Here is a 9,340-nt window from a genome sequence, read left to right as displayed (position 1 = left end):
ATAAAATGAAACATTGTGGCAGGAGACCCAGAAGGACCCCACTGCTGACACAGAAGCAGAGATGTTTTGGGGCTGTTTCATTGGCTCTGACACTAGGTGCCCTGATTATGTGCAAGGCATTGTGAAATCTGAAGATTACTAAAGGATTTTGGGTCACAATGTAGTGCCCAGTGTCAGAAAGCTGGGTTTGCGTCCTAGGCCATGGGTCTTCAAGCAGGACAATGACCCCAAATATACTTCAAGAAGCCCCCAGAAATAGATGGAAACGAAGCCCTGGAGAGTTCTGAAGTGGCAGCAATGAGTCCGGATCTAAATCCCATTGAACACCTGTGGAGAGATCTTAAATTGCCGTTTGGAGAAGGCGCCTTCACATGTGAGAGACCTGGAGCAGTTTGCAAAAGAAGAGTGCTCCAAAAGAAGAGTGCTCCAAAATTCCAGTTGTGTGGTGTAAGAAGCTTGTTGATGGTTATAAGAAGCGATTGATTGCAGTTATTTATTCCAGAGGGTGTGCAACCAAATATGAAGTTGAGGGTGTAACAATTTTGTCCGGACCATTTTTGGGGTTTTGTGTGAAATTATGATCAATTTGCCTTTTATTCTCTTTTTTGTGTTGTTCCAATACACACAAAGAAAATAATCATGTGTATAACAAAACATGTGTAATGGGAATCATTTTCTGGGAGAAATACTTCTTTTTCAGAAACAATTTCAGGGGTGCCAATACTGACTAGGTTTGGACACCCATTGGCACCCCGCAATAATGTTGTGGTGGGACCGATTGCATGGCAGAGTAAAATTGTTTTCTTTACCTGTTTTGATGCCACAATCGCTATTGACTGCAGCATCTGAGTGGTTAAACAGCCGGGATCTGAGTTGACTCTTATCCCTACATTGCAGCAGAGGGTCAGGTGTATATTCAGCTGATAAACAATGTGGATGGGGTAGGATGACAACTGTGCTCACACCCGCTTTGTATCATCAGTGTTATTTTTTGACTTTGTATTCCAATAAACTACTGCCTGTAAAATTTGCTCCTTGGGTTTGGCAATAATTTTTGAATACAGCATGTCTAGTATTAAACTGCTGGCACGAGAAGCTCCTCTGATCCTAGTTCTTACAGCCGGAATTTGGCTGTCAGTCACAGTCACTTCTCTGCCTGTAAAATCATCAAGATATATCCTAGTATCCTACTGTAATCAGGACAAAATGAAAGCTCTATATACAGGTGTAAGGAGATGGACACATTGTCCACGTTCCCCATTGAAGATTGTGTATTGTTTCCACAGTGTTTTAACGTGTAATGTGAAATGAGTTAATAGTGTGGTAATTGTGCTCTATGTGGCAGTAGGGAGAGTTAGAGTTAAATTGTGACTAGCCCAGAGTGGGTGAGGTTAAGGTGAAGGTATAGGGACAGTTTCCTGTCAAAACGTCAGACAGGGCCCAGTGTGCTTAGAAAGCAGACCTAAGGTCTGAACTGAGCAGTGCCGCACAATGTGGGTGTTCTTAACGTGAGAGGAGACCGTGATGGGGGATAGCGAGATCCTAGTTGAAGGAAAGAACTGACCAAAAGTCAGAGTAAAGCTTCTTTTACACTTGACGTGTTTTGCGGGCCGTTTTTGCAGCCCCGATAGATTTCTATAGGGCCGCAAAAACGACCCGCAAAAATATATTGGAGCGCCGTGTCCCGTATGGCCGTGAGGGCTGTATATATGGCCACGAAAAAATATCGAGCTTCCTCGATATTTTTCACGGCTCACTGACACGGCCTCCATTTAAATCAATGGTACCGCAAAAACAACGGTAGCTTGTTTTTACAAGAGGTAAAAAATGGCAATCCGAGGTTTTTTGCGGCCCGTTTTTGTGGGAGACCGCAAAAATAACGGCAATATGGCCCATAAAAACGAGCCGCAGAAAAAAACGGCAAGTGTAAAACCAACCTAATTGATCAGAGATGGGTCCAGGGGAAGGAAGCCTAGCATTATAGCCCAGTGTTTATAACTCAGAAAGGTAACGGGCCAAGACGGGACTGAGTACGTGAGATGAAGAGCGTGCCCCTGGAGGGAGTTCCATGGCATCAGTGACAGAGAAGTTAAGTTCTGGCCATACTGGCAACATAGTTCCCTGGAGGGGAAAGAAGACATGGAACCACAGGTTAAGTAAAGCAGGGTTCCCAAACTCCTGTCCTCAAGGCCTACCAACAGGTCATGTTTTCAGGATTTCCTTAGTATTGCAAAGGTGATAATTGCATCACCTGTATAATACAAGGGAAATCCTGAAAACATGACCTGTTGGTGGGCCTTGAGGACTGGAGTTGGGGAACCCTGAAGTAAAGGACTCGTGCTAACTAGACTGTAGTATGGAGCTGGGTTGTGGTGAAGTAGTGGAGAAAAGTGAAACAGGAGAACAAGTAAAGAGAGAAGAGGAGAGGATTGAAACCATGTGTGGAAAATGTTACGTGTGGTGAAGGAAACGTGCGTCAAGATGTGTGCCCACTATCTACTGTATATAATTCCTGCCAAGTTATTGTTCACTAAAAAGTTTATTTTTGACTGGTGGTTTCCCTAATTGAACTATAAAACATCTGGTTCCTGGCCAACCATGAGCAGGAGAGCTGTAACCCAATGGGCAAGAAGCCGCGCTTCCCAATGCTGCCGCTGGAGGAAATTACGGAGTCCAGATGTTGACTGGTAGAAAAACACAGTAACTTCCTGTTGATAAGGAAGGCTTTTGTACGGGTAGATATGTGGTCTGTGTTCCCATTTGTGTGCCAGTTTTTTACAAATCTCTCGTAATGTACTGGAGACTGCTAAAAGCCTTAATAGATTAACAGGAGAAAAACATGACCCCTTCTCATTAACTTACAGGTCAAATACAACATTAAATGGGTTACCTGCGACAATCGTATTTTTTTCTTATGGGGCTAATAGTATATACAGTAGGCAGATAGTTGCTAATTACCTGCCTGTTCTGCCCGGCACTGATCTTTGCTGGCACTGAGTGGTCGCGGACCTCTTCTGCCGGTGATTCTGCTGCTTCATTTTGTTCTTATGTTATCACAATAGCTCTTCCTCTCCCGGGCTGCTCTGTTGACAGTGAACCACTGCTGATGCCATGCTGATTGACAGCTTGTTAGGTATCGGGAATTGGGCTGTCAATCAGCATAACATTGAGAGTCATGCCCCATCAACATAACAGAGCAGAAGAGAAGCTGTTGATCTCTCGACGTGAAGTCACTGGAAGCTGCTGAATCACCGGCAGGAGCGGTCTGTGACTATACTGAGCCAGCAGAGACTGGAGCAGGGCAAAACATGCAGGGAGTTAGCAACTACCTGCCTATGTATTCTTAAGGGCCTGTCACACTAAGCGATATCGCTAGCAATATCACTATAATGTCACTGGTTTTTGTGACATAGCAGCGATATTGCTAGCAATATCGCTATGTCTGATACTTACCTCCGACCGGCTCCCCACGCGAGAACGTCCTGGGCCGTTTCTCGTCGTCAGCTTCCTGCTGGGCTTCCTGTGGCGCTGAGCGACGCGTGGACTCGGGCAGGACGTCAGGATCGCCTCGTCTGACAGGTAAGTAGCGACCCCAGACCCCTGCTATGTCACTGGTGAGATCTGCCTGTTTGGCAGCTCACTAGTGACCACTTAGCGATGCACCAGCGATCCTGACCGCGTCATGTCGCTGGTCGGGATCGTTGGTGCATCGCTAAGTGTGACAGTACCTTTAGCCCCATGACAAAAAAATAAAATAGTCATGGATAGCCCCTTTAATCAGGACTTTACATGACTCGCACTCCATACTAGGATGTTTTACAAGTAATACGAAGGAAACGCCAGCTCACCACTGAAGAAAATGAACCAGTGAGCAAGGATAAATATTCTGACCAATCTCGACAATAATCAAACAGGGAGTTCCAGCTTATGGTAAAAATATTAGAAATCAGTCTAAAAAAAAATGCGAGAGACAAAGAACAGGCAACGCGTTTCGAATGCGATCTTTTTGAAAGCCTGATGGGAAATTTTTCCCAACAATCCTTTATACCAACCTGGACAAATCCAAAGAGGTATAAAGATGACATGATGTAATAATAAGGCAATCAACACAAAAACATATGTAGACAAGTAATGAGAAAATACGAAAAAAAGCAAAAAAAATCCCATAGAGGAATGCAAGAAATAAAATGAAATTGAAAAGGAAATAAAGGAAAATGATTATGTGAAAGGAAACATTAATAGTGAAAGAAGACATCATGACGTAGATTTAAACCATTGGGTTTTCTAGTACCGAGGTTAAATATCCAAAAGGCCTCACAAGTTAACAAGCGTCTTTTGATATCCTCACCCTAGCAAGTTCCTTAACCCTTTCAAACTCTACTATGTTTTACGCCACCAGTGGAGCCAGAGAAGATGCATGAGCCTTTCATGGAGACCTCCAGATGGACATGGCAAGCCCTCTTTTTTAGAGTGTCTGGTGTCATCGGGTCAAAAGCGGCCAGTTCTTGCTCTTTTATTCCTTCTCCACCCCTAAGTATTAATTTTTTTTTATAAACCTTCCATATGGTTCGAAAGAAATGGGCCATTTAGGGTGATAGGGTAAATAATTCCCCTGTGAGTCACGCCGCTTTAGTAAAGACCCCCAAAATTGCACTAAATAAAAAGAAACAGGGCCCGGCTCATCAAGACACACGTTTTTCACACCATTCTTGATGAGGGTCTTGTTGGATTGAGATGCTTCTGGTTCATTAAGAGGCGCGCCTGACTCTTTGCGACTCGCCACAAATTTTGCTCAAAAAATATTTTGGGAGTAAGGAACCCCACTGCTCATCATGAATTAGAAGAGCTGTGGCGTCTCACCCAAGCTACGCCAAAATGGTGTGAAAATTCAAAAATCACCAAGATTTTTTGCAACTCCAATGCAACTGCAAATCTTCAAAACTTTCTATGACAGTTTTCTGTTGTCCAAGTTTTTAAGAGTTGATGCCAATATCTCTCTCACAGTATGGTGGATTTAAAAAATAAAACTAAAAAGAAATGGAACAGTAGCAGTGAGAATAAAATAAGGGCAGGAAGTGACCACTTTTGACCTGGTGACAGGTCTTCTCTAGACATGAATTTTTGACTCAACAACATTTTGCAATGGGGTTTCTTTGGAACGTGATTTTGGACTTTTTGACTTCTAAATCCTCTGTGTATTACTATACATTGCAAACGGTAGAATGAACTGGCAGTGGGTCCATCAGAGAGCTTTTCTGACTTCAGAATTTGTCACTCTCATCTTTTCTCTCTTAAATGACCGTCTAAGCTGATTTATGACCACATCAAAGTTGAAGCATGTTTTTGTGTTGTGCGGAATCAATCCTACAACTGCCACCTATATGTTCTTTATTCAGGTTGTTTGAGACTTTCATGGTGGCTTGTCTGTCTGGTTGGAATCTCTAACCAATGTGATAGATTAATCATGAACATTCACATGCTCTGCATTTCTACATGTAACCCATCGAGTGTGCTACACATTTTAGCAGTATTTACCACCTCACATGGCAGGAACATAATAGGCTTCCTTACTGTGGCTCAGAATCTGAATAAATTAATCTTCTGCTTAGTACGGGAAGGTTCAAGTCCAAGGATTAAGGGTTATGTCATGATCCTACTGAAGCCTGCAAAGTTAAAAATGCTGCATGATCTTGAAATGACCATCTGGCTCCCGTACTGTTTTTATTTTTCTGTAAGTTGATGTGAAATTCAGAATTCTACTTATGAAAATGGTAAGATACAATTACAGACAAGTCAAAAATGCGCCTATTGAGCAGATTAATAGATCCATAGAACTACAGGTGTATAGTGGAATCAAACCAATAAAACATAATTGCCCTCAACTCAAAGGCTTTGTACAACTTCACAAATTTTTTTTTAATTATTTTCTTCCTAAAAGCAAAGTTAAGCAACTTTCTCTGTAGTTTTTATTAAAAATGTTCTACTATTTTGGTGCTACAAATATTCTGTAAATTATTTGTTTACTTGACTACTGGGCAAAACTGGCACAAATAAGAGCAGGACAGAAGCTGTGCTGATATATGAGCTAATGAAGACAATAGCATCCTGAATATACACAGACCTGACATCCAGCCTGTATTACTGGGAGAGACATTCCCACACGAGAAAAATCTGAAACTTGAATCAGACTGCAAACTGTACAGTGGGGAAAAAAGTATTTAGTCAACCACCAATTGTGCAAGTTCTCCCACTTTAACCCCTTTCTAACATCCGACGTACTATCCCGTTCACGGTAACCGGGCCCGTATGACCGTGGACGGGATATTACGTCGGGCCCTTTAATGCGACACCGCGACGCAGTGATGGCATTAAAATTCCGATGCCATCTCACCTTACAGAAGATGGCGTCGGCCTCCCCGCCTGCGATCCCCCCCCCCCGGCATCCAGAGCGCTGTGATTGGCTGTTCAATTCTGAACAGCCAATCGCAGCGTTTCTCATTGTTTCAGCCAATCAGCTTGGCTGAAACAATGATGTCCTAGGCTAGGATCGGAGTACCAATGTACTCGATCCTAGAGCCGGTGCCTTGCAACGCCAGGCACCGGCAAAAAGCCCCCAGAATGGCGCGATCGCCGATCTAATCGATCGCGCCAATCGCAGTGCACAGCGGCGCTATATCACCGCTGTGCCCTGCCAGTATCGGCCCGGATCGGTGCTATATTAGCACCGATCCTAGGCTGGAGCCTGATGCAGGAGCTGGCTGGCGCGATCGATTAGATCGGCGATCGCGCCAACCACAGGGCACAGCTGCGGTCACCATGTGACCGCTCTGTGCCCTGCTGGTGACCTGGGCATGACCTGCCTAGGAATCGGAGCTGTGAGCTCCGATCCTAGGCAGTTGCCATGGTCACTAGGCAGATCAGGGATTGGTGGATCGATGTAATCATTCGATTCCACCAATGACAGGTCACAGCAGCGAAGTGACCGCTCTGTGACCTGCCCCAGACCTGCCTCTGACCTGTCTGACCTGTCTGCAGGGATCCTCACTATAGCTGAGGATTCTTGCAGAGAGGTCGGACGCAGCAAGAGCTCCTGTGCTGGGTATTGTGGTGCCACAACTTGTATCATCACAATCCCTGCAGAAAAGAAAGAAGAAAGAAAAAACCGCCAACCGTAAGTGTTCCTGATCCCTGATCCCCTGCCCAATCTATCTTCACCCCCATCTATCTTCTTCCCCCCCATCCCTCCACCCTAATCCCCCCATGCCCCTTCCCCCTATTTTTACCCCCTCCACCCCACTTTTGCACCACCTCCGTGCGCAGCCGCCGAGCGTTGATCGGTGACGCAGTTCACCGATCAACACTCGTGTTCGCTTTTTTTTCCTTAGCCCCCTTTGCGCCACCTCCGTACACACATCCCGCAGCCGCAAAACTTGGATAAGTGACACACGTCACTTATCCAAGCTTGTGCCTAACGTTATTTCATTTTTTTCACCCCCCTTTGTGCCACCTAACTACAACCCTAACTGATCCCTGCCAAATCTCTCTTCATCCACCCCAATCCCCCCTTCCCCCTATTTTTACCCCCCTCCACCCCACTTTTGCGCCACCTCCCTGCGCAGCTGCCGAGTGTTGATCGGTGACGCAGTTCACCGATCAACACTCGTGCTCGCTTTTTTTTCCTTAGCCCCCTTTGCGCCACCTCCGTACACACATCCTGCAGCCGCAAAACTTGGATAAGTGACACACGTCACTTATCCAAGCTTGTGCCTGCCGCTTTTCATTTTTCACCCCCCTTTGTGCCACCTAACTACAACCCTAACTGTTGATCCCTGCCCAACCTCTCTTCATCCACCCCAATCCCATCCCCCTTTTTTGTACCCCCCCACCCACCTTTGCGCAACTGCCGAGCGTTGATTGGTGACGCAGTTCATCGAGCAACACTCATGCTCCCTTTTTTTTCTCAGCCCCCTTAGCGCCAACTCCGCACATACATCCCCCAGCTGGCAAACTTTGATAAGTGACACAGTTCACTTATCAGAGTTTGTGCCTGCCGTTTTCTTTTTTTTCACCTCCCCCTTGCGCCACCCCGTGCGCACATCCAGCAGCCTAATTTTGATAAGTGACACTTATCAGCTAGGGCCTGCTGTTTTAGACTTTTTTCCACAGCTTTTTCTTTACAGAAAGTTTACACCAATCACCCCCCCCCTCACGTACACATACAGTTTTCAATAAAGTGTACACACAAGCACCATATTTACACAAAAATGTCATCGAATTCATCCCAACAGCGCTATTCAATGGAGGAGGCATATGCTATACTTGCCTCCAACACTGATAGCGATGATGGCGATCTCACTTTTCTTTATTTTTCGGATTCTTCATCCTGTTCCTCTTCCCCCTCATCTTCCTCCTCGGGTCCTGCGGAACCGCCACGCAGACGCTCCAGGACACAAGATGTGGCAGCACCCACCATGCCCACAGCTGACCCAGTGCTCCCCGTATGGACCTCGCCTCCCGAAAATTACGAGCCACTGATTCCTGATTTTGTGGCAGAATCAGGAATCAAGTTTGACACCACCGGCCTCACAGAAATTGACTTTTTCAAAGTCTTTTTCTCTGAGGATTTTGTTAACCTCATGGTGGAGCAGACTAATTTGTACGCTCGTCAGTTTTTGGAGCAAAACCCGCGTTCATCATTTTCAAACTGGTCTCCTGTAGACGCAGTTGAAATGACGCAGTTTTGGGGCCTGGTCCTCCATATGGGGATACTGAAGAAGCCAGAAATTCGGCAATATTGGAGTGTTGATATTTTATACAACACTCCAGTGTTCCGAATGGTCATGGCCCGGACGCGTTTTGAGGCCATCCACAAGTTTCTGCATTTTACTGATAATGCACAGTGTCCCGCACGAGATGACCCCAACTTTGACCATCTTTTCAAAGTTCGGCCGGTCATTGAACACTTCAACAAAAAGTTTGCTGAAGTGTACGTGCCCCAAAGGGACATCTGCGTGGATGAGTCCTTGGTTCACTTCAAGGGAAGGCTGCGATTCCGTCAATACCTGCCCAGTAAGAGGGCCAGGTACGGAATCAAACTCTATAAGCTGTGTGAGAGTACCTCAGGGTACATCCACAGGTTTAGAGTTTACAAAAGGAAGGACACCCGGATTGAACAACCTGAGTGTCCTTTCCTGGGAGTGAGTGGGAAAATTGTGTGGGATTTGGTGCACCCACTGCTAGATAAAAGTTATCACCTCTACACTGATAACTTTTATACCAGCATCCCACTCTACAAATCCCTCTCTGAGCGACGTACCGCAGCCTGCGGTACTGTCCGCAA

The sequence above is a fragment of the Dendrobates tinctorius genome, unplaced genomic scaffold, assembly GCF_039654945.1.
Source record: "Dendrobates tinctorius isolate UK_male_01 unplaced genomic scaffold, ASM3965494v1 ptg000009l, whole genome shotgun sequence".
Classification (NCBI taxonomy): Eukaryota; Metazoa; Chordata; class Amphibia; order Anura; family Dendrobatidae; genus Dendrobates; species Dendrobates tinctorius.
The sequence above is the reverse complement of the archived record's forward strand: the minus strand, read 5'-3'. Positions refer to the sequence as shown.